Genomic DNA, 24,489 nt, shown 5'->3' with positions numbered 1-24,489 from the left:
ACTGTGCGCTGAATTATATGTTTCCCTAAATGAAAATGACAAGTTTATGTTTGTAGGGCCAGATCCTCAGCTGCAAAACTGCTGTAAAAGTCAATGAAACAACACTGATATACCCCATCTTCCACAGCAGCTGAGGGGATTGGGTCACAAGGGCCCAGCATGGGGCCCTGGGAAGAGCATTGTGTTAAAAACAGCTGTTGTACATGAAAGACTGATGTTTACATCATGGGCCTCTCTGCTCTTTCTGCACCTGCCTGCACTCTGAAATGGTGTCAGGACTGGCTGGTTCCCATTTGCAGAGAGTGGAGAGGGAAGGAAGAGAGAGAAAGGAAACTCCTTGTCCCTGAGAGAGGGCTTGTTTCCTCATTCCAAATGCTGGAGCAGGCCACAGGATAGTCTGGCCTGAGAGGGTATGTCTACACTGCAATTAGACACCCATGACTGGCCTATGCCAGCTGACTCGGGCTCACAGAGTGCAGGCTAAGGGGCTGTTTAATTGCGGCATAGACAGCTAAATTTCTGAATTGTTTTTACTTTTTCACTGCAAAAAAATAGCTATGTTAAAGGACTGTTAAAGTTGCACAAGCGAAACACTCAAAAGTTAGGAAATGCCAGAATCAAGGTTCCCTGTGCAACTTTAGCACCCACCCACACATCTATGCATGATGATGACAGATTTCACCCAACATAGGAAGCCTGTGGCAGAGCCAGGAATAGAACTGTGCTTCCCTGGGAGCCCAGGCAGTGCCTTAACATACGAGAACATCCTTTCTCTTCATGTATTGCTCTCCCTCACTGGCTGTCTGCGCTAGCCAGTCTGCGGAATGATGCAATGGAGGAAAAGCTAGGGGGACAGAAGGGAGGAACAGACTAAAAGAATAGTGGCTCAATGGAAGACTAATTGGGATGGGGAAAGAAGGGTGGACACTTATCTGTTGCCTTTTTATCCCCATTCTTTTCCCCCTAGATATCCTTTTCCTCCACGGAGATTGACAGGTCACAGGCCAGTTTCAATGTGATCAGACCGGTGGGAAAACTTAACACAGACTACACCCCCAAACATACTGCCATGGCTCTTGCCTCCAAGTGTTTTCCTCAGATTGTTAGGTGAGTCTCCCTGAGTAGATTTTTCTTTCTTAGTTTAATGAGATATTCAGTCTCAATTAATAATTACTTTTAGGCACTTTGGGCAAACCTTAGCTAGGAAGATACAAACAAGAAATTCACAGACATAACTGAAGGACATACTTTTTGAGTATTTAAATTAATATAACCTAGTTGTCACTGTGACAGGATGGAAATACACATATAAGAGAGCTCTTGTTACTTTACAATGAAAGCTGATGTCGAGGTGGATGCTTTCAATTCTTTTTAACAATTTGCAATGACTTCCCTACCCTAGTCTAGATAGAAAAAAAAAAGGTGTTTTTTAAAATCAAGTTAATTAGCAGGACATGAAACATTGCTTTGCATCTAATCCATCTTAATACACTTTAAAATGAAATTAAGCAAAATCACAAAACAGATGAGAAGTGGGGCAGTCCTCAGAGCTTCAGTTATTATTCGTGGCTGCTTGTTGGGTCTCCCACCCCACCCCCCACACTGTTGGGTAAAGCCCAATCCTTACTCACCCAAGCCACACTCACAAATTGTTTGACCTGGTAGTGGTCAAGTGGGTGCAGATGAGGCCTCTCAGCTCGACTGCTGTTGACAGTTCTGATGTGTTTCTGCCAAATCTGTTCTGGCCTGCCAATTACTGTTGCGGACTGCTCTGTCCACTGATGTTAGCTGTATCTGATCTGTTACTATCTGACTAGGTCTTCCCTGGCCCACAGCGGAAGCTTATACAGGGTAAACTCAAATTCTTCACCCTCTATAACACTGATAGAGAGATATGCACAGCTGTGTGCCCACCCTGCCCCCCGGTATTAATACATACTCTGGGTATAAGTAAAAAGTGATTTTATTAAACACAGAAATTAGGATTTAAGTGGTTCCAAGTAGTAACAGAACAAAGCGAATTACCAAGCAAAATAAAATGAAACACACAAGTTTAAGTCTTGTACAGTAAGAAAACTGAATACAGATAAAATCTCACCCTCAGATGTTTCAATAAGCTTCCTTTTAGAGACTAGTCTCCTTCTAGTCTGGGTCCAGCAATCACTCACACCCCATGTAATTATTGTCCTTTGTTCCAGTTTCTTTCAGGTATACATGGGGGTGAAGAGGCTCTCTCTTGAGCCAGCTGATGACAAAATGGAGGGGTCTCCCAGGGGTTTAAATAGACTTTCTCTTGTGGGTGGAGAACCCCTCCTCTCTCCTATGCAAAGTCCAGCTCCAAGATGGAGTTTTGGAGTCACATGGGCAAGTCACATGTTCATGCATGACTCAGTTTTTATAGGCAGCAGCCATTGTCCACATGCTACCTTGAATGTCCTCATGTAGACTTCTTATGTGGATTGGAGCTTTCCAATATCCATTGTGCATTAATTGCTTCTTGATTGGGCACTTAACTTGCAAATTCCATTCTAAAGAAGCTGATCAAATGCCTTACTAAGGTTATTTAAAAGCAAGCAACTATACAGCCAATATTCATAACTTTGACTACAACAATGACACATGCATACAAATAGGATGAATATATTCAGTAGATCATAACCTTTACATAGATGTGTTACATGGCATATGTAGCATCAAACATATTCCAGTTATGTCACATATACATTCATAAGCATATTTCCATAAAGCCTTATGGGGTGCACCGTCACAACCCCATTCTCCCCAACCTAAATGTGAGCCCTGTACTCCCCCTGCCTCAACACTTCCCACCTTATTGAGTCATACCCCCCACCTGCAGAAAACACTGAAGTGGAGGCTGTTGGGTTGGCTTCAAGGGGCTCTTGACCCTCTTCTGCTCCTTCCCAGGCACAGGAAGAGTGGAAAGGAGCGAAACTGCTCCCTCTCCACTTATGAGCAGCTAGGCTCATTAGCGCCCTCTGAGTCCCACCCTCTAATTGACAGAAGGGGGTCAGAGAGCTGGAGGAGCATGACCTGGGGCAGGGAACTCCATCCATCCCTTCGGGGGATGAGGCAGGGGCTCCATGCCTGGGCCTGGGGCCAGGATAGCCCTGTGCAGAGGTGTGAGGGCGGAGCTGACCCTGGCCACCACATCTCTTCCTGCACGGAACCAGGCCATCCCCTGCTGTCCCAGCATAGCCACCCACCCCACCTCTTCCTTCAGGACTAGGCCATCCCATGCTAGCCCAGCCCGCCTCTACTTTCAAGGGCCGGGCCATCACCCATTGTGCCCCAACACTGAGCCCATCCTGCATCTTCCTTCAGGGCCATGCCATCCCCTGCTGTGCCCCACTGCTTCCTTAATTGCAGTCCTTGATTCGTCTGGACAATGATGATCATGATGGATTCTGGAGATTGTCCTTTGCTGGCTGTCCTTGGGGGTCAAGCGTTACAGCTGTTGTAACTGTGCCCTGAAAAATCAAAAAGCTAAGTGCTGTAGCCAAGGATAAAAGGTATCAAGTGTAGTTAGGGTATAGAGATAAAATATAAGAATTAATGTTTTAACACAGGGCCTACAGGGCTCAGGCTTGTAAAATATTTACCATAGCCAAATTAGCATTTCCAATAAATTAGCTTTATTGCAAAGATAAATTAACATAAGTAGTTAATAATTAAACCTGCTGAGCTGGTGTCTATGTCCGTGATATGCTGATGTTTTGAAAATATCAGCTAAGTTTGGATAATAATGTCTATTAGAGATCAGTAGACACCACAACATGACTAGCTGCGGTGAACTGTCAGAGACTTCCTTATCTGTTACTGTGGTGATAAGGTGACATAATCGTTAATGAGTAGAAGAGAAATAACAAGTTAGCCTATGAAAAATGGGGCACCCAAAAAGGAGTGAGGTGTGGAGGTTCAAATAAGGAAAAGAAGTTAAAACTTCATAAATATGGATGAGCCCCAGCTAGTGTCAGTGTAACACATTATAAAAGCTGTATCCTGGCCCGCATGCCTTGGTGGGGGAGACACCATGATGATGACCACTGGCGGTGCTGACCATGGTGAGGATAATGATGAACACATCAGGTTTTTCCACAAGGCATGCAGTAAATAATGCAAACACAGGGGAACTCGGTTTATCTCATGCAACTGGGACCGGGGCCAGATTGGATAATCAAAAATTCAGATAATCAGCAGAATGGGCAGAGAGGTTATTTTAAGTTGCGGAGTTGCTTTGAAACTAGCTGACCCTCCCAGGCAGCAGGGCTCGGGCTGCAGCTTGTAACTTCGCTTCACGGCTCCCTGTGGCTTGGGGTCCTGGGCAATTGCAACAAAAAGGATGAGAAACACTGTTCCTGTTTGTGCACTGGTGGTTCGGTTACTACAGAGAGCGGAATAACGGAGGCTCGGATAAGCGGGGTTCTACTGTACTAAAATAAAAGGGATAACTGGTGCAAACACACAGGTGGGGCTACAATTACACATCACAGATGAAATCATAATTACACTTTCACCACAAATTTCAAGTAAGGGCATGGAAAAGGGGTCTTTTCCCTTCTCCTCTCCAAATATACATTATGGGCTAAATTTTGTCTTGGCCTCCATCAATAAAGAGAAGAAAGTTGCTCCAGAATTAGCACATCTCCAGAAACACGGGCCAGTGGAAACTCGTTTCTATTTACAATAGTATAGGACACAGCTGAAGCCCATCTGCACCTGTTCTTTACCAGTGCTGAGCAGCAGAGAGAGAAAGGGAAAGCCCTGGCAAAAATATATATATTACCCCTACCAGGCTCCTTCAGCACAAACCCTGCACAACTTAATCCATCTAGAAGGTCGAATATGTCAGTCCAGAAAACCAAAGCTGCTTCTTTTCCTCTCCATCCTCCCTGCCAACTTGTAAGATCCTGGCTAATTTGGAGCAGTTTATTGAACTAAGCATCCCATCATGCCGATAGGGGCTGATCCAGCTCTTCTTGAAGTCAATGGAAAGACCTGGATCTTACCTTCAAATTGTGTTACAAGAATGTGAAGCACTTCCAGGAATTAACATTATACCTTAAAACTTAATGGTATTTCTGCTGTATTTGTATGAGAGAGGATTTTCAAATGTTCACTGGTTTGTCACCGCAGTACTATTTTTCTTAAAATGTACCAGAACAGATACTGCACGTTAAGTACTAGTCACATGCCAAATTCCATGTTTCAAGATTCAGTTGTTTTGAGAAAAGGAGGACTTGTGGCACCTTAGAGACTAACCCATTTATCTGAGCATGAGCTTTCATGAGCTACAGCTCACTTCATCGGATGCATTCAGTTGTTTGGAGTTATTCCAAACATATACAAGTCACAATAATGAACAGGAAATGTATTTTCTCCTTTTCATAACTAAAAGGTCAAAATGTCTTTTTGCTCAAACTTTCCAAAATATTCACCTCTGTACAAAGATCAAATATCGAAAATGTATGCCCCAAAGGTAAATATTTTAGTAAGTTATGGCCTTTGAAAATGCTGTGTTAGCAAGGAAATGGTTTGCAACCTTAACTATGACATTTACTTGCTTTTGTGTTTTAAAAAGAAATATGCACCCCAGTTCTTAGGAACACTCATACCTGTATCTGTTTAGGGATGGGCCTGGGCCACAAAGTTTAGATCTGGATCTGAACTTGTTTGGGTTGTTCCAATTCAGGATTTTGGGTCAGTATCCATCTCTAATTTCAGTATGCGAATGAGTCTGTTCTCTTTCAGGAAGTGATGCCATTTTGATGATACTGCAAAGAAAGGATTCTATGTAACTGAAAGTAAAGTAGGATTGAGATACCACAGCGCCATTAGAAAGCAATTTAAATCAATTCTAAATCATTTGTTTCAGTTAGCATTTGATTTAATCATTATCAAATCATCCATTTTCCCTTCCATTATAGATCTTCACTTATAACTCTGAAGCTTCCTAATGTCCAGTGTCTTCACAGTTTTCTTTACATTTGTATATTTATACTGTTTGCAAGGTAGCATGACAAGCATCAGACAGGACATAACATTTTCAAAAGTTGAAGCCAATTCTTTCAATTCAACTGTGTAGGAAACAGACACCTTCCAAACTGATTGGTAATGATTCATTTTTATTTTATTTGGACACCTTTAAAAGCATTTTTAATGATTTACTCTTCTCTGTAGTTAGACACAGAAATTAGGAACCTGTTTCTGCTGCTATTGCCTTCAATGGGAGCAGGATGTGGATCCTAGAATATTTTTGATATTACACTAGAGATTTCATTTATTCTGAAATTGTTAGTTATCATGGAAGTAACTTCCTTTCTTTCTGCTTTACTATTACTACTTAGGTATTTTAACGTTCTTACAAAAGGACTCATCCCTTGCAAACTGGTGGAAACAGTAAGACTCGGGTAACCTGAGAAAGCTCTTAATGGGAAATCTGAGAAGGTGCATAGCCACAGTTCATCAGGAAGTAGCCACCACACTGAGTGGTCCATCTCACCTTTATGATCCTAAAAACAAATCAAAGCAACATGCAATTATAAGGAATGCTTACCAAATACAATGCAGTCTCTAGTGGACAGCTAATTCCTGTCCATGCCAAACAGTAAAATAAATAAATCAGATTCAGGTAAGAACATTTTTTTTTGTTTGTTTCACTGGCAGGCAAATTGAGAAGAGACTTTAATGCAAGGGGACAGTCTATTTCTCCTCTTCTATTTCTAATATGAGAAATCAGAATCAGGTATTTCTTAATTTTAACCACCTAGATTTTGGGTTAGTTAGCCACAAGATCTGGGGCTTAGCCTGCTGGTCAGAAGGAATGATGATCTAGCATTCTGATCAGCCACACCCTTACTAGTCGGCCTCACTTTATCCAGTCCAACTCTCAGAACAATAACAATAACAATAATTCCAGATCTGAAATATTTTGATTCTACTGAGCTCTCCAAGATGGAAGCACAGCCCTGAACACACTGAAGCCACTTTTGGGACACATGAAGAAAGTGACCAACTACCCCTAATTTTTTTAAGTGCTTCCTATGGTTTGCAGACATAAGACTAGATTGTCCTCTACACTGGAAAAGTACAGGAGACAGGAAAACTCAGAGAATGAAATCTTATGACATTTGCACAGCTTTGCCCTGTATGGGAAGAAATTTGGCTCCACACACCTACAAATCCCCTGCACAACAATGCTTTCTGGTATCACAGCTTTATGAATGACACAGTGCCCGAAGAACAAGTTTTTCCCTTAGAAATGTGCTAGACTTCACTGTGTTACTTATATTTTATAAAGCTTCCTCAGAGTTGTCATTCAAGATATCCATAGATAGGCCTCATTCCCTGTTTCTTCTACAAATTTCTGTCTAAAGACTAATAAGAATAAGTTCTTTTGTGTGCATAATAGAGTGTTTTTTCATTACCTATCAACTTAATTTTTAAAATAATCTCATAAGAGCTCTCTGTGACGTTGCACTTCATATGATTTATGAAAATATGCTAATAAGTGTGAATATAATGTAACTGGAATATGCTTCATGCAAAAGGTCTCTTGTAAGGTATCATTACAAAGCTTATAATCTACTGAGTGTGTTCATCCTATTTGTATGAATGTATCATTCTTGTATCTGAAACTAGAAATATGAAATATAACTCTGAGGTCCTATTGTAATTATGCAAAGTGTGGGCCATTAATGGTGGTTTGGAATCTTGATGGCTCCGATTAACCAGGACAATTAACTGTAGATGGCTCTGTTTACTTGCAAGCCTTCCTGTGCGTCAGGCCAGGAAGAATGGAGGCTTGGGATCTCACAAGACATGTCACCTGGTACTGAAATCCATTTTAAACCTGGTGCTTTTCCATTTAGAAGGAGGGGTGGGGATCCAGAGAGACAAAAGATTCCTGCCTTGTGCCAAAGCTATACAATGGGGTGGAACAGAACAAAGGGGCTGCAGCCATAAGACTATCCTAGTTACCACCTGAGTTGGAACAAGGACTTTAACAGGGGAAAGGACTGGGCCCAGACTAGGAAGGAGTCTAGTCTGTGAAAGAAGCTTAGTGGAACATCTCTGAGGGTGAGATTTTATCTGTATTCAGTTTCTTAATGTATTAGGCTTACACTTATGTGTTTTTGTTTTATTTTGCTTGGTGACTTACTTTGTTCTGTCTGTTATTACTTGGAACCACTTAAATCCTACTTTTTATATTTAATAAAATCACTTTTGCTTATTATTGAACCCAGAGTTAGTGACTAATACCTGGGGGAGCAAACAGCTGTGCATCTCTCTCTACCAGTGTTATAGAGGGCGGACAATTTATGAGTTCGCCCTGTATAAGCTTTATACAGAGTAAAACGGATTTATATGGGGTTTAGATCCCACTGGGAACTGGGTATCTGGGTGCTGGAGACAGGAATACCTGCTAAGTGGTTTTCAGTTAAAGCCTGAAGTTTTGGGGGAAGTGGTTCAGACCTGAATCTGTGTTGGTAGCAGGCTAGCGTGTCTGGCTCAACAAGGCAGGGTTCTGGAGTCACAAGCTGGCAGGGAAAACAGGCTCAGAGGTAGTCTCAGCATATCAGGTGACAGTCCCAAGGGGGTTTCTGTGACCCAACCCATCACACTCCCCAGGTCTCTCTCTTCATAGAAATTTTTCATAAAAATATAGATATGAAAGTATCGTTTTGCTATTCATATGGCAGATACATCAATAGAAAATGTTTTCAAATTAGAAAATAGAGATTCAAATGACCAGATTGAAGTACTACAAACTTTACTAAAAAAGTAAATAAACACATAGAGCAATTATTGCCTTGATGAATTTGATTAAATATTTTGCGCTGACAAGATCCTTTATTTATAAAGACTGGATCTGTGGTCAGTATAAAAAGAGATTTCAAATTTCTGCAACACCAGCATATTTAATATGCAGCTAAGTAGCTGATGCAGTCACTTACCCAATTTACTGTTTCCTCAAAACCTTATGTTGTTGGAGTCAAACTCTGAGTGAGAGAGAGATTATTCTGGAATGCCAGAGCTACATAAAAGTCTGTTTGTTTGGTAGTAGAGAGAAATATATGAGGAAAAAAATGAAGCAACATTTCCATTTGGCCAAACTATTAATAATCAGAATTACAGAAATTAGAGACGACAAAGAGCTGTTAATGTGTTTAGTTTACCTCTGGCCAGGGCAGGATTCTTCCCAATTGCCTTTAATGTAAAACACACACACACAAGCAGCAGTAGCATACAGAAAAATGTATTTGGGGGTTCTAGGTATCAGTATCTTGTGATAGTGCCAGATTTGCAAAAGCTGGTCTCCCTTTTTTATGATGGCAAATATGGGGGCACTGGGTTGCAGACCTAATTTGTACCATAATTGTGTGTGTGTGCGTGCGTGTAATTATTTGGGCACAATCATTGTCCCATGGATGGCTGGCTACCTGACCTGCAGGAGCAATTAGATATTTACACCTGCATTTACATTAGTTGGATGTCTAAATAACTATGCCGACAATTTTACAGGTTAAAAAAAAAAAAAAGAGAGAGGCTGGTAAAAGCCAGGAAGAAAATGCTGGTGCTTACTCTTTAAAACTAATTTAAATGCAGCACTAGAAAATAATAGCCCCGTATTAGTAGGAGGATAGATTACATGGCTTTAACAGGTCTTTTCCATCTCTAATATATCAGACACTCCAGCTGAACAGCATCATTGTGGCAAATACTCATTCAAATTGTATTCTGTCTTGGTCAGGGGTGCAATTATTAGTTGAATTATATTCCTTTTTTTCTGTCACTACAGCTGCTAACAGACCAACTGAATTATACTTACTGTACATTTAAAAAAAAATAATCAAACATTTGTCAGTCCAAGGGCCACACACGAGAAAGCCTTTAAAACTCTGAAATGTCAGACACCATCCTAAATACATTGTCAGTTCTTTTGGAAAATGAAAAATGCCAACTTTCTAATGCCACTGCTGGAACAGACACACATTTACCTTTGTACATGGAAGACAATATCGTCAGATAGAGATTCAGATGGACCATAATTTCAAGTACTCATTACAGGAGAATATTAAGAGTGCAAGTGTCCACTATATTTCCATTATAGACACAAATTATGTAAGCAGTTATGTAATCAACCAACATATAAATAGCAGTGTGTCCTAGCTCCTAGGGAGCACCTTAATTCCAGGCACTGATGCTCAATCGTGAGTTGCAAGACAGAGCTGTATCGATCACATCTACACTAATTGAGCATGCACATGACACTGAATACATTCCCAAACTCTTGTCCCATCATTCACTGGGCTCAATGTAACTCCTGGAATAGATTTTTCTGAGGGCAGACTCTTCTTTGGCTGGTCAGGAACTGGAAGGAGCTACCCCCAAGGCATTATGAGTAGACAAAACAGATTTGATTTATTCAGATGTTCTCATCTGGCTGAAAATCAAACTAAAATACTTCACTAAAACCAGTCCTTATAATCATCTGCACCAATTATTGCTGTTTGGAGAATAATGCTCATAGCAGAAAGAACAGTCACCAAAACATGCCATTTTCTCTGCTACTTTGGATGAGCACAGGAAACTCTTACTTTCAAATTTTTCAATCAGAATCTGTGGAACCAGAAATATCCCCAGCATATTTCTGTTAAGTTTGCATGTAACTTACCCTTGTATAGTTTTATGGATCTCTTGACTGACCTATTTACATTTCACTGGCCTTCAATTGAGGTCCACAGAAAAACATTTTAATATTTATTCTAATGTTTTTTTTAAAAAAACATTTTAAAAGATGTTTATTAAAGCCACTGTCTTGGAATAGGTCTCTGAAGAGTGACCACTTATTTTTAAAGAAAGGTGACCTGTTTCTCCACAGCAAGACATTGATTTCTACCTTGAATTTCAAAAATTGTTTTGTTCATTTAGGATTGATCTTGTTAGATCTTACATGGTAGAGTCAGGGCTGTCAATATTTATTGGAGGCCTCCAAGGAAAGCCAAAGTTGTTCCAGGACATGGTAATGGCAATTTAGAAAGTGTCATTCCCCTTCTAAATCAGGACTGTCCCAATGTCCAAGCACACTATAAAGAAGCATTGTGATGCTAGAAGTGATGTCTTGCAGATGAGATGCAAACCCACAGTCCTGACTATTTCTGGTCTTTAAAGAGTTTAGCATTTTCATGAGAGGGCCTACAATGAGAATCAAGGGCTCCCAGCACCTCTCTAAAGTTGTTTGGTACCTTCCAGAATCAGTCCTCACACTAGATTTTATCAGAGAAAATACCCATATTCCATAAGACAAACGAAAACTGAGGAAGTAATGGGCTTAGAAATAACATTTGGTTTTATTTTTAAGTTTGTTTTTATCTTTCTGTTCTTCCCTACTGTTGTCTGAATTTATATTATCTTCAGATTCTCTAATCTGTATTGTTATAGTTTATTGATACTTCAGGCTACTGTTTCTTTTTAACTCTCAGGTCAGCATCTGTTGATTATCACTCAATTTTAGTTCCCAGGACAGAGAAAGCACATGGAAAATGCAAAAAAGAAGGTAGGTAAATGGGAAGGAAGCTCAAGTGATTAATAGGAACATACTGAGTAAGTAAAAATAAAAATACACAAAAAACGTGTACATGATTCCTATTGCATATCCTAATAAAAACGCTATGGACTATTAATATGCTTAACACATGTGCGCACAGATTTTTACATACAAGCATTAGTGGTTTTCACAAAAGTTACTGATGTGGCTTGATAATTAGGTGGCTTCTGCTGAGCTTTTGCAGATGTGGTAGGTTTGGGGTGAGGATGTGCTTTCATCTGTCTGGAATTGACACAGCCGACAGAGAGAAGGAAGTTTTGATAATATTATGGAAGTTAGAGGTATAAATTAACTATTAGATCATCAAATCCACCATCTTACAGCTGATGCTACAGCTACAGGGCAAAATTCTCTGGTGGAACTCCCTGCGATAGATATGGCAATTTCCTGCAATATCCTTGAAAAACCTTATTGAATTAAGTTTAAGTATCTTTGGAGTCTATTGTATTAAATGCAAAGGTTATGTGTTAGTGTGGTACTGGATCAAAGGACTATACTGTACAATGTGGTATAAAAGATCTTTTGGGACAATACATGTAAAGTGGATTTCCCGGGAAAAATCTAGGAGGTGGTGAATGCAAATTCTCCACCCCAGGTTATGCAAAAACCCAGCCTTTTAAAGCTATGCTCTGAGGAGTGGGCCTTTGTCTGCTGATGACCTGTCACATGAGGTCAAGATCAAAGGCTCAAACTGCATAAAGAAAAGACTGATCTATTAATGTGTGTGTGTGTGCTTGTTCTCAGCTAAGACTGTATGAATGGGTAACCACAGAAAAAACCCCTATATGAGGTTTGAAGGACTGACTCCCACCAGAGCCTTTGTGATCTCTGGTAAGTTGTAGGTTCTTTATTGTTTCAACGTTTTTGCTGTAATGCTTTCACCTTAAGAATAAATGTGCTTGCTTTTAACAAGCCGTGTGGTAACTCATAACCATTGGCAACTACATTGTTTGTAGCCTTCTGAAGAGAAAGCAAAGTGAAGACCTGGCCTGTTTAGGCAGTCTGACTTGCTGAGAATATCACAGTACAGGCAGGGATCTGTGCAGAAGGGAAAGAGACATGGGTCTCTGCCCCAGAGAGATGACAGCTGAGGAGCTGGGAACCTTGGGGGGAAAACAGTTGCAGTTGTCCTGAACTGTGACACTCCCTACCACCAGAAATGAGGATGAGCCCATGTCTCAATTCCCTTAGACCAGGGGTTCTGATACTTCATTGCACCGTGATCCCCTTCTGACAAAAATTACTACACAACCCCAGGAGTGAGGACCAAAGCCCGAGTCTGCCCGAGCCCCGCTGCCCTAGGTGGGGGGACCAAAACCCAAGCCGAAGAGCTTCGGCCCCGGGTGGGGGGCCTGTAACCTGAGCCCCATCAGTCACAGCTGAAGCCCTTGGGCTTTGGCCCTGGATAGTTGGACTTAGGTTCTGGATTTGGCTTCAGCCCCAGGCCTCAGCAAGTCTAATGCCAGCCCTGGCCACCCCATTAAAACAGGGTTGCAACCCACTTTGCGACCCACAGTTTGAGAACCACTATGTTGGACCTTAATTAAGCAAGGTACTTAAACACATGCCTAATTTTAAGGAAACAAGTAGTCCTACTGAATTGAACCACACTGACTAAAGACCTTACATCACAATGCAAAGCGCACCTCTTTACACAGACCATCCCCCATTAAAATAGCCTCAACGTGGCCAGAGAACTTTCTTCACCCAAAGATCCCTTCCCCTAAAGCATTCAAAAAGATGCAAACTAATGGAAGGAGCGGAGACAAATAATCAGCTATGCTTTCTCTCCCCAACTAGGTTCTCAGTTGTACCCATCCTCATAGTGTCTGAGTGCCTGACTAGAGAGTAACTGTCTCTAGTCTTTGCTCACATACTTCAGCAGGTTAAAAATATCTAGGTGATAGGCACAGTAGAAATACATAGCTAGACAGCTACTAAAAATAGGATGTGGGGAAATGGCAAACAAATATGAGACCTTTGGATCCCAAACTTGTCAACTTACTCGTCTTTCACCTTAACTAAATGAGAGAGTTATTAATACATTGTACATTTTAGGATTAGGATTTGCTAGGAAAGGAAGAAGCCAAATTTAAAGATCAGCCGCAAGAAATATATGTTAAGAATAGCACCACATGAAACCATATACTACAGCCAAAAACAACATCGAGGAACTAGGAGAAATACAGTGAAATGTTAGGTCTCAGAAAATCTGTAAGTTCCTTACAGAAAGGAACACTGCTGTAGTTCTTTATGAAACTGCTATTACTGAATCACTCTATGATGAGCTAAATAAGGCAAGATTGCAACTGATTGCATTTCTTGAGCATTCATCCTGTAATGACCCTGCAACATTTCTACTAGGGACATATTCAGAGTAAACACAGAGGTCTATTGAGAAATGGGCTGGGTGAGCAATTTTAGCATATCGCTAGCATATTTGCATTGTTAACGTGGGATGGATTTCTGGCACCATACCAGGTTATGTACTTATCTAAAGTGAAAGTCTAATTTGTGCGCTCATCATTAGGCTATGCACTCTGTGTCCAAAAGCAAACTTTATGCAGGTGTCTACTGATAGGAACATGTCTATCATAATCAGCTTTCTTGCAGACCAAAAGCCAAGCAAGCAGAACAACAGGAAAGAAGTTTAACATGTAAATCCGGACATTATTATCTTAGTGAAGTCTTTCACTGAGTTATTGAGAAAACAAGAATTGATAGAAGGCTCGTGACTGGAGGAATGCTAATGTGCCAATATTTAAAAAGGGAAAATGAGCTGACCTGGGTTATAGGCCTGTCATTCTGACATCAATCTGGGCAAGATAATAGAACAGCTGATACAGGACTCGATAATTGATTAATGCCAATCAACATGGGTTGATGGAAACCAGATCCTGTCAAACTAATGATATCTTTTTTTTGATGGCAGTACAAGTTTGTGCGATAAAGGGAATTTTGTTGATGTAATATATTTAGACTTCTGTAAAGCATTTGACTTGGTACTGCATTACACTTTGATTAAAAAAAACTAGAAAGATATAAAATTAACATTGCACATTAACTGGATTAAAAGCTGGCTAACTGATAGGCCACAAACTGTAATTGTAAACAAGGACTCCTCATCTATCAGATTTGTTTCCAATGGGGTCCTGCAAGGATCAGTTCTTGACCCTAACATTTTTATTAATGATCTGGAAGAAACCATAAAAAAAATTATGGCTAAAGGTTGCAGATGACTCAATAACTGGGGAAGTGATAAATCATGAAAGGGACAGGTCACCTATAAAAGTGATCTGGAACGCTTGGTACGCTGAGTGCAAACAAACAATATGCATTTTAATAGGGCTAAATGTAAACGTATACATCTAGGAAGAAAGAACATAGGCCATACTTACAGGATGGGGGACTCTATTCTGGGAAGCAAGATCTCTGAAAAAGATTTGGAGGTGTGGTAGATAATCAGCTGAGCATGAGCTCCCAGTACGATTCTGTGGCCAAAAGGGCTAATGTGACCTTTGGATGCATTAGCAGGCGAACCTTGAATAGGAGAGAGGTTATTTTACCTCTGTACTTGGCACTGGTGCAACAACCGCTGGAATACTATGTCTAGTTCTGGTGTCCACAATTCAAGAAGGATATTGATAAATTGGAAAGGATTCAGAGAACACCACCACAAAGACTAAATGATTAGAAAACATGCCTTATAGTGACAAACTCAGGGAGCTCAATCTATTTAGCTTAATAAAGAGAAGGTTAGGGAGTTAACTTCATTACAGTTTATAAGTACCTACACGGGGAACAAACGTTTAATAACGGGCTATTCAATCTAGCAGAGAAACATGTAACAGTCAAATGGCTGGCCATTGAAGCTAGACAAATTCAGATTGGAAATAAGGTGTACACTTTTAAGAGAGAGAGTAATTAACTATTAGAACAATTTACCAGGGGTAGTGATGGATTCTCCATCACTGACCATTTTTAGATAAAGATCGGATATTTTTTGAAAAGATCTGCTTTAGGAATTATCGTGGGTAAGTTCTATCGCCTATATTGTACAGGCGATCAGACTAGATGATCACAATAGTCCCTCTTCTGGCCTTGCGATATATGAACCTAAGAAAGAGCAGGAAGCAGCTGGAAGAAGTTGGGGGAGAGGAGCACTGTCTTGCTGACCAGAAGAGTGTGTGTGGGGGGGTATTAATACCCCATCCAGCCCCAAAAAACCCTCTCTTACCTTGACTGGGCTTGCACCTGTCAAATATAAAGGGAAGGGTAACAACCTTCCTGTATACAGTACTATAAAATCCCTCCTGGCCAGAGGCACAATATCCTTTTACCTGTAAAGGGTTAAGAAGCTCAGGTAACCTGGCTGGCACCTGACCAAAAGGACCAATAAGGGGACAAGATACTTTCAAATCTAGTGGGGGGGGGGGGGCGGAGAAAGGGTTTTGTCTGTCTGTTCTGTGTTCTTGCCGGAGAGAGATCAAGAAAGCAAGCAATCCAACTCCATTAGAATTATTAAGTACTAGCAAGGAAATGCATTAGTTTACTTTTGTTTCGGCTTGTGATTTTCTCTGTGCTGAGAGGAAGGTGTATTCCAGGTTTTCTTTTTGTAACTTTAAAGTTTTTGCCCAGAGGGAAATCCTCTGTGTTTTAAATCTGATTGCCCTGTGAGATTAGCTTCCCTTTCTTTTACCATTTTTCTTTCTAAAAAAGTTCTGTTTCTTTTAAGAGCCTGACTGATTTCTCTATTGTCCTAAGACCCAGGGGTTTGGGACTGTGATTGCTTTGTAACCAATTGGTTAGGATATTATTCTCAAGCCTCCCCAGGAAAGGGGGTGTAAGGGCTTGGGGGGATATTTTGGGGGAATAGGAACTCCAAGCAGTCCTTTCCCTAATTCTTTGTTAAATCACTTGGTGATGGCAGCGTACCCTCCAAGGGCAAAGAGTTTGTGCCTTGGGGAAGTTTTACCCTAGGCTGGCAGAAATAAGCTTAGGGGGTCTTTCATGCAGGTCCCCACATCTGTACCCTAGAGTTCAGAATGGGGAGGGAACTCTGTCAGCACTCATGAAATTTTCAAAAGGACCAGTTTTCCTCATGACCCACTGTGGGCATTACCCTAGTCACCCTTTTTTCCTGAGGGTCCAGTAAGGATATTTTCCCCTTACAGATTGGTGGAGGCCAGTGTGGATAGGAAGGTTCACTTTCCCCACAGAACATCTGGGACTCAGGAGTTAGGTTCTAACATTGTAACTTAGTATTTAAAACCCATGGCAGATGTCCAGTACAGGTACTCCTTACGGAAGGGATACAGTTATCAGAGAAAATGGATCAAAAGAGGATTTGAATGAAAGCATCTTTTACGGGAGCTGAGGGAGTTTCAGGGCCCTACATCTGGTACAGTGGAAAGCTGACTGCCTCCTTTTAGAGCCCCCTTTTAGCTCAGACAAAGGAAGGGCAGCGGAGCACCAGCATTGGGATGGCTGGGACCAGGTTGCAGATTATGTAGAAATGATTAAGGAATGATGATGCCCTGCACTGTTAAATTCATTGCCAGGTTCTTCCAGATATTTTAAGAGAATAAACTTGCAGCCTAATTAAACCACATCCTACTCTCTTTCTTCCAGAGTGGTCAGACAAGGCTCTAGTTTTTCTTCTTTGTTCATTTGTGCTCGTCTCAGTGATGCACAGGGATAAAATCCTTGCGCTGAGTGATCTCGCTGAAATAGGGATAAGAATAATAATTTTGTTATGTGAAATCTACAAACCAAAAAGCATAAACAAATCATAGCTCATTCATGATAGGGCCTTTAGCAAGATAATATGGTATATACCAATGCAGGTGTCTCCAAGAAGATGGACGAGGTGCGGAAGGGGGGAGAATGAATGCATAGATGACACACAAGGTAGTAAATAAGTTATCCATATTTTTAATTGCCTCCAAAATTTTCTTCTAAGGTAAAACTCCCCACACCTAGTGTGGGGCCATGGAAAGCCCTGTGTGAGTGATCCCAAAAGAAAAAATAAGCAGTTGGGTTCTACATATGGTCATGGATATATCAAAACTGCTCAAAATATCCAGAATCTGCAAGCCCCCTGCATACCATGGAGCCAAGCTCCGTGGTAGCTCACCCTATAGACATGTAGAGGGTAAATTATTGTAGGGCAATTGGGTAAGTGGTAGGGGTCAGTGGATCCATTAACTCTGCAGACCCACTGACCACAAATCCTGCACAGTGCGTGTGTAGAAAGCTATGTCTGCTACTAGACCACAGGATATAGTAATGGACACAGGCTGGCTAGGCAAGTGCTTCAAGTCCAGCCTCTGGGTGGGAGAAAGGAGGATTCCATCTTTCTCAGTCCCAATATTTGTCCTCCCTGTGCAAAGCCTGTTTACCTGGGCTTTGGGGAGAGTCGTGATGGGTACCAGAATTTCAGCCCTATTGACTATTATCCATCTAACACATCACTTTTCTCACAAGGAAGAGGAGAAGATGACAAAGAAAAAGGAAATGGCAGGGGAGCTCATTAAATCCCCATAATAGCAGCCCATTTCTCCTTTTATTAAAGTCACACTTTTCATCTCTGTTTTTAATTAAAATATACAAAATTCGAAATAGATTTGATCCCTTAGAATAGTTACATAGGCTATTTCAGAAGAAAGTTCAGATTCTGGAGTCTAGCTAAACTTCGCCTCCCATTCCACTATCAAAAGTTACATGCTATACATGCATCAAACTGATAGTACATATTTTCATGATATTTAAAATATTTATTTACTTGGCATATCGTAGATCTATCTTCCCTGTAGAATCTGCAGTACATTTAGTCTGAGAGATACAGTCATTTTCTTTATTGGTTATTGATTCATACCTGAAGCTGAATACTTTGAGATATCTAGACCATCTTCTTGCCCACATCAGCTGAGATTGGTCTTTGTACACAGTGTGATCTAGATCAGGCAAACAAAAATTGTTGGAATAGTATATTTCTTTATTTCCACTTACCCATACTCAGAGGCTAATAATATGTGTTTTAATACTATGGACTGACAAATGTAGTGCACAGGTTTGTCGTTACAGCACCCGGTAAATGGAAGACAAACATGTAACCGAAATCATACCAATGATGTTTTATTAAACTTTTTAGACATTTATTTAAATATATAATGTACTATATATTTGGAGACAATAGACATTCGATGAGCTGCAGAGCCATATCAAAGAACATTGAACCATGGTGATAGCCCTGTGATAAATGTTATGAACCAATTAAAAAGTTTGCAAAGCCTATTACATATATACAAGGAAGATTCTAAAACATTCTTTCAGTTAGCTTCTCTGGGTTTAGAAATTTTGTAGTGGCTTTTAAAAAGAACTGTACACAGATTCCTCCCACTAAAGTATTATTAGGAGAATATCTGAATTGTGTCATGTGTGGAATCATCCCTTTCATTATCAGACATTTACATTGCAAATTATTAGTCAGATCACTTCCAACAACAACACTTTCCTTTGGGTAATTTGGCAAATGAAGGCAGACAGCTTGATTCCGATGTTCACACCTCCTGTGTGTGCATGTAAACTCAGATAACAGCCTTATTTCAAGAGGAGACTATTATTTCTCATTACATTACTGTAGAGCAAATTAACACATATACATGGAATTATACTACAAGTGTTTATTGAATCTTTATTCCTTCAATGTTAGTATAAATTATTACTGCTTGTCCCTGTTAATGAACTGGGGAAAAATACAGAGAGCCACACTATATAAATAGATTTGTTTTAAAGCATCAATATTCATTTAGAAGTCAATTAGGAAATTGAAACACACATATTAAAATGCAGATTTTAATAAAGCATTTGATATACTCTCTCATGAGAGGTTATACACAAAGTTCATTCAAATTTGGGATTAGAGAACAGTTACATGGAATGAAAAGAGACTGAAGGAACAAAAACAAAGGGTAAAGATAAACACCAAACTATTGAATGGAGGAATGCATCAAGTGGGATACAGCAGGGATGCAGTACTTTGTCCTGTCATATTTAAAATGTTCTCTAATGATCCAGAAAGGGGAGTAAACTGACATTAGTAAAATTCGTAGGTAAGATTACATTTGGAGACATTGGCAACATCAGTTAGGACAGAGGAATAATACCTAGTTCTCATGAAGGTTTAAAATGTGCCAAAAAATAATAATAAATAAATACAAAAAGATTCAACTTAGAAGGATTCGTATCATTTTACCCAGTATATTAATTTGTAACATATGTTGAATGGGAGAGAGCAATATCAAAGAAAGTAATGCGCAGTAATATAGGATTTCGAATTTTTTTGTTTTAAGTCTTGTGACAAGATGGCCTATGTACATATGGTGGGTGCTGAGCTTTTCTTGGGGGTGGGGGGGAGGGAGGGGAGAGGGAGGTAAGACATCACCCCTTACCCCTGCTCTTGAGCGCCAAGAGCCCCGCTAGTGGCCCGGGAAGGTGGTGGAGGGAAATGGGGAGGGGTCTAGGTTTGCTCCTTGCTCTGAATCCCAGTCCCTCTCAACCCTTGTGGGTTTCTTACCCTCAGTCCTTAAACGCTGGGGGAGGGAGTCTCCATGCCCTGCCGGGGCAGGATCTCTGTTACTTCGGTTCTCTGGTCTTTCAAATCTCACAACACACCTCCAAGCTCCAGTCCTCTCTCCCTCCTCCTACCCTGACTGCCTGAAGCAGGGGGATTTATTAGGTTCCTGACAGGGCCTTAATTGACTACAGATGCTCCAATTAACCTGTAGCAACCCTCCCTAGTCTACAGGGAACCACGCCTTAATTATGCTAGGGCTTATATATTTCCCCTCTATCGCTGCTCCCTCACCCTCCTGTATCACAGTCTGCAATATGACATGGCAGCACAAAAAGATCAAGGCAATTTTGAGCTGCCTACACAGAGGCAGAGTATGAAAACAGAACCAACTCTCTCTCAGTATTATTCTGGCAAGACCACACCTGGAGCTCACACTTGGTATCACGATACCAGAAAGATATAGAATTCAAAGACTGCATGGTAGGAAATTCAGAAAAGATTAACCAGAATTAATGGGGCCAGGAGGTGCTGATTTATAAGTAAGGCTGGATTTTAAAAGTCACTATCAACCAAACAATCCTTTATAAGGTACTAGACATATTTTCATTGCACACTTGAAGAGACAAAGAACTTCTACTCACAATATTAGCTTGTAGGAACTTTACTTTGAACTATTTCAAAAGGCTACGTATAATTTGTGAATAACTTGCTTTTATTAAAATTGGTTGTATTTTGGAACCAGTTAAATGTTCTGGAATGGCTTCTTCAGGGAAGTTTTTGTTCACTTGGAAGTTCATTCAGTTCTAGCAATCTTCATAGACACAAATTGCCTGGTTTTACATTCCTGCAGTTATCATTTAGCAATGCAGAACAACATGAGAAGAATATTCTTGCACTATGGACTACCTATGCATAGACACACTTATATGCAATACATTTCCAATCTGGACAATATTGAGCAAGAACCTGAGAAAATAATGTTTCTCTTTTCACTGAGTCCAGCTGAGCCATTTCTTGAATTTCTTGCATATAGATTCTAAGGTATGCTTTCCACTGGCATTGTCCTGAAAGGTTGACATACTAGAAAAGATCTGATCCTCCAACTTTAAGTATATGCAGCCTGGGCAGGGTTAAAATCTCACTGCTTCAAAGAACTTTGCAGTTGGCAGATAAAAACAACCATTCTGCTCCTGACCAAAGCTTCTGGGCACAAATTACGAGGGTATTTTCTGGCTCTCTACTTAGAAGCCTTCCCTGCAATGGTTAGTAAAGCAGCAAAACTCAGTATCCTGTCATTCACAAGCTGAGCTTTACCTTGGTTTTCCTCATACTTCAGATGTACACTGTGCTAACTTATTAATGATGTTTGATGTTTTATGAAAGGAACAATGTCACGTTGTTAGATGCAGGTCTCTTGGCAAGAGATGTAGTCAACATTGGGGGTACGGAGAAACGTTCAGAGGGGTGCAGTGGGGCCCAAGCCAGCCCCCACTAAGGCAGGAAGCACCGGCCAGCCTGACTCTTCCCCCAGCCACAGTGCCGGCCCCGGATCCCAGCCCCAGCTGTGCTCCCTCTTCCCGCTGCAGCTCTGCTCTCAGCCCAGGCTCCGGCCCCGGCTCCTGACCACGTCTCCGCTCCCAGCTGCCGACCCTGGCTCCTAGGGGGGCATGAACAGATTCCATTAAGGGAAAGGAGAGACCAGACTGCAGCTGGAAGCTGAGCCATGGCTGGGAGCAGAGCCGGGCCCGGAAGCAGAGCCGGGGCAGAGCTGGGAGCATAGCAGGACTGGGTGATGCTCCTTCTCCGCCACCTGTGGGGGCTGCCCTGGGCCCTGTCACGCCCTCCCCCCACCCCCCGGATGTTCCTCTGCACTCCCTGTGGGGGGCGCACCCCCAGTTTGGGTTCCACTCATCTACAATAAAGGACAACCCAGAGAAAACAGAATGTGGCCTTGGCTGTGAGTCAGAATAGCAGCAGGAGAAAGTCCAGATGAATCTCCATGCTGGAGCTCTTTCACAGGCTGCGATTCAGAACAAATGTACATAATGAAAAGGCTTTGGTCACTGAGGCAGTGGGAGTCGGTGGCACATACTGACCACTGAGGGAGAGAAGACTTGCCATTTGGCTACCACTACTACTGCTATAGAACTTTAATAAAAATAATGAACAGCTAAGGACCGGAAAGCAGGAGACTAGAACAAAAATCCTGAGTCTAACTAGGCCTTCGTTGAAAGGGCCTTTGTTCCCCAATGAAGTAGTAAATACTGAAGTTTGGCTGAGGCTATGTATGACAAATGCACAAAACCATAATGTATCCAAAAGCTTGGGTGACATCCATAATAGAAAGTTTCTTACCTATGAAAGAATCAGAAACAAGCTTCACATTTGTGATGTGTTCCATGCAACTTTTATTCTGATTCTTAGCAATTCCAATCCATAAGGCAATTCATTCAGTAAAAATCTGTGGAGAACACACATTTTAAAGTTAATACAAAAACCTCAATCTCCCGTCCTCTCCCACCCCCCCTTAGCTATCTCATCCAAATACTTACATGGAAATTTTCATCCAGGCACCTAAGAGGACACCTGTCCATTTTTAAATGTCATTCCTTTAATTTGTGATCTTAGTCTATAAAGTATTATAATATACTGCATTTTAAGGGAAAAGATCTATCCTAAAATTGAACCAATATAACCTAAAAGGATCAAGTGTGTGTAGATTATTGATCGAGAGTTATAACATGTTGAATAATTCTTTTAATGTGATATGAATATGCTGCACATGGAAAAAAACAAACAATGTAAAAATAGATTTTCCAATAATTAAAGAGAATAGCTATATATATCTGCATCAAAAACCCTGCAGTTTTTATTTGTATTGCATTGATTTAGTAGACTGGCAAGTCAGCCTCCTCTAGCTGGTAGTGGTAGGCATGAAAAATGGACATAATCAAAGGCAAAAAATGTTTAAGTATAGAGACTACAAAAACCAAAGAACCAACTAGGAATAAGAAGTGATGAGGTCAGTGGAAATAAACCCTAAATTGTCACAAGGCAATCCCCAAATATGTCGTATAATTGTTAACTCAATGCTGAAAGAAACACTAAAGGCCTGGTTCAAAGCCTGAGACCCCCATTGACTTCAGTGGGCTTTAGATCAGGCCCTAAAATTGAAACAAACAAACAATCAAAGTATCAGAGAAACCAGGCCACCATTTGCTAATGCGAAGCAGTTATTGTGTTTTTTGTGCAGCACTCCTTTGCACCTTTCTCAAGAGTGGCTTTGAAAGTGCCATTTAGGATCATTCTTTTATAAGAACGGATCATAAAAACGGCCATATTGGGTCAGACCAATGGTCTAACTAGCCCAGTATCTTGTCTTTAGACAGTGCAAACTGCCAGATGCTTCAAAGGGATTGCGCAAAACAGGGCAATTTTCAAGTGATCCATCCTCTCTCTCTCTGTCCAGCCCCAGCATCTGGCAATCAGAGGCTCAGGGGCACCCAGATCATGGGGTTACCTCCCTGACCATCTTAGGTAACAGCCTTTGATGGACCTATCCTCCATGAACTTAACTTGGATTCAAAAGGATTAGAGACAGTTTTAGCCTTCACAACATCCCCTGGTAACGAGTTCAACTCGTTGTCTGTGCATTTTGTGAAGTATACTTCCTTCTGTTTGTTTTAAGTTTATTAATTTCATTGGGTGATGCCTGGTTCTTGTGCTATGAGAAGGATTAAATAACACTTCCTTATTCACTTTTTCCACACCAGTCATGATTTTGTAGACCTCTGTCATATCCTCCCTTAGTTGTCTCTTTTCCAAGCTGAATTGTACCAGTCTTTTTAATCTCTCCTCATACGGAAGCTGTTCCATACCCCCTTCTCTGTACCTTTTACATTTCTTATATATATATATATATATATATATTTTGAGATGGGGTAACCAACATGGCAGACAGTAATCAAGGTGTGGGCGTACCATAGCTTTATATTGTGACATTAGATATCTTCTGTCTTATTATCTCTTTCCTAATGGTTCATAACATTTTGTTAGCTTTTTTGACTGACACTGCACAGAGAGAGCACATTTTCAGAGAACTATCCACGACTCCAAAATCTTTCTTGAGTGGTAATAGCTAATTTAGACCCCCTCATTTTGTATGTATAGTTGAGATGATGTTTTTCAATGTGCATTACTTTGCATGTATCAACACTGAATTTCATCTGCCATTTTGTTGCCCAGTCATCTAGTTTTTTGAGATCTGTTTGCAACTCTTCAC

General features: G+C 40.8%; 1 long non-coding RNA gene across 1 annotated transcript; it reads right to left on the bottom strand.

Annotated features, from left to right (window-relative positions):
- Positions 1 to 1,946: 1,946 nt before the first annotated feature.
- On the bottom strand, positions 1,947 to 22,664 carry LOC125642460 (uncharacterized). The gene is made up of 4 exons (XR_007358409.2): positions 22,563 to 22,664; positions 18,507 to 18,585; positions 5,634 to 5,792; positions 1,947 to 3,488 (listed from the first exon to the last, which is right to left on the bottom strand). It is a non-coding gene; the product is annotated as an uncharacterized LOC125642460 (long non-coding RNA).
- Positions 22,665 to 24,489: the final 1,825 nt, after the last annotated feature.

The sequence above is a fragment of the Caretta caretta genome, chromosome 9 (assembly GCF_965140235.1).
Source record: "Caretta caretta isolate rCarCar2 chromosome 9, rCarCar1.hap1, whole genome shotgun sequence".
Taxonomy (NCBI): domain Eukaryota; kingdom Metazoa; phylum Chordata; order Testudines; family Cheloniidae; genus Caretta; species Caretta caretta.
The sequence above is the reverse complement of the archived record's forward strand: the minus strand, read 5'-3'. Positions and strand labels throughout refer to the sequence as shown.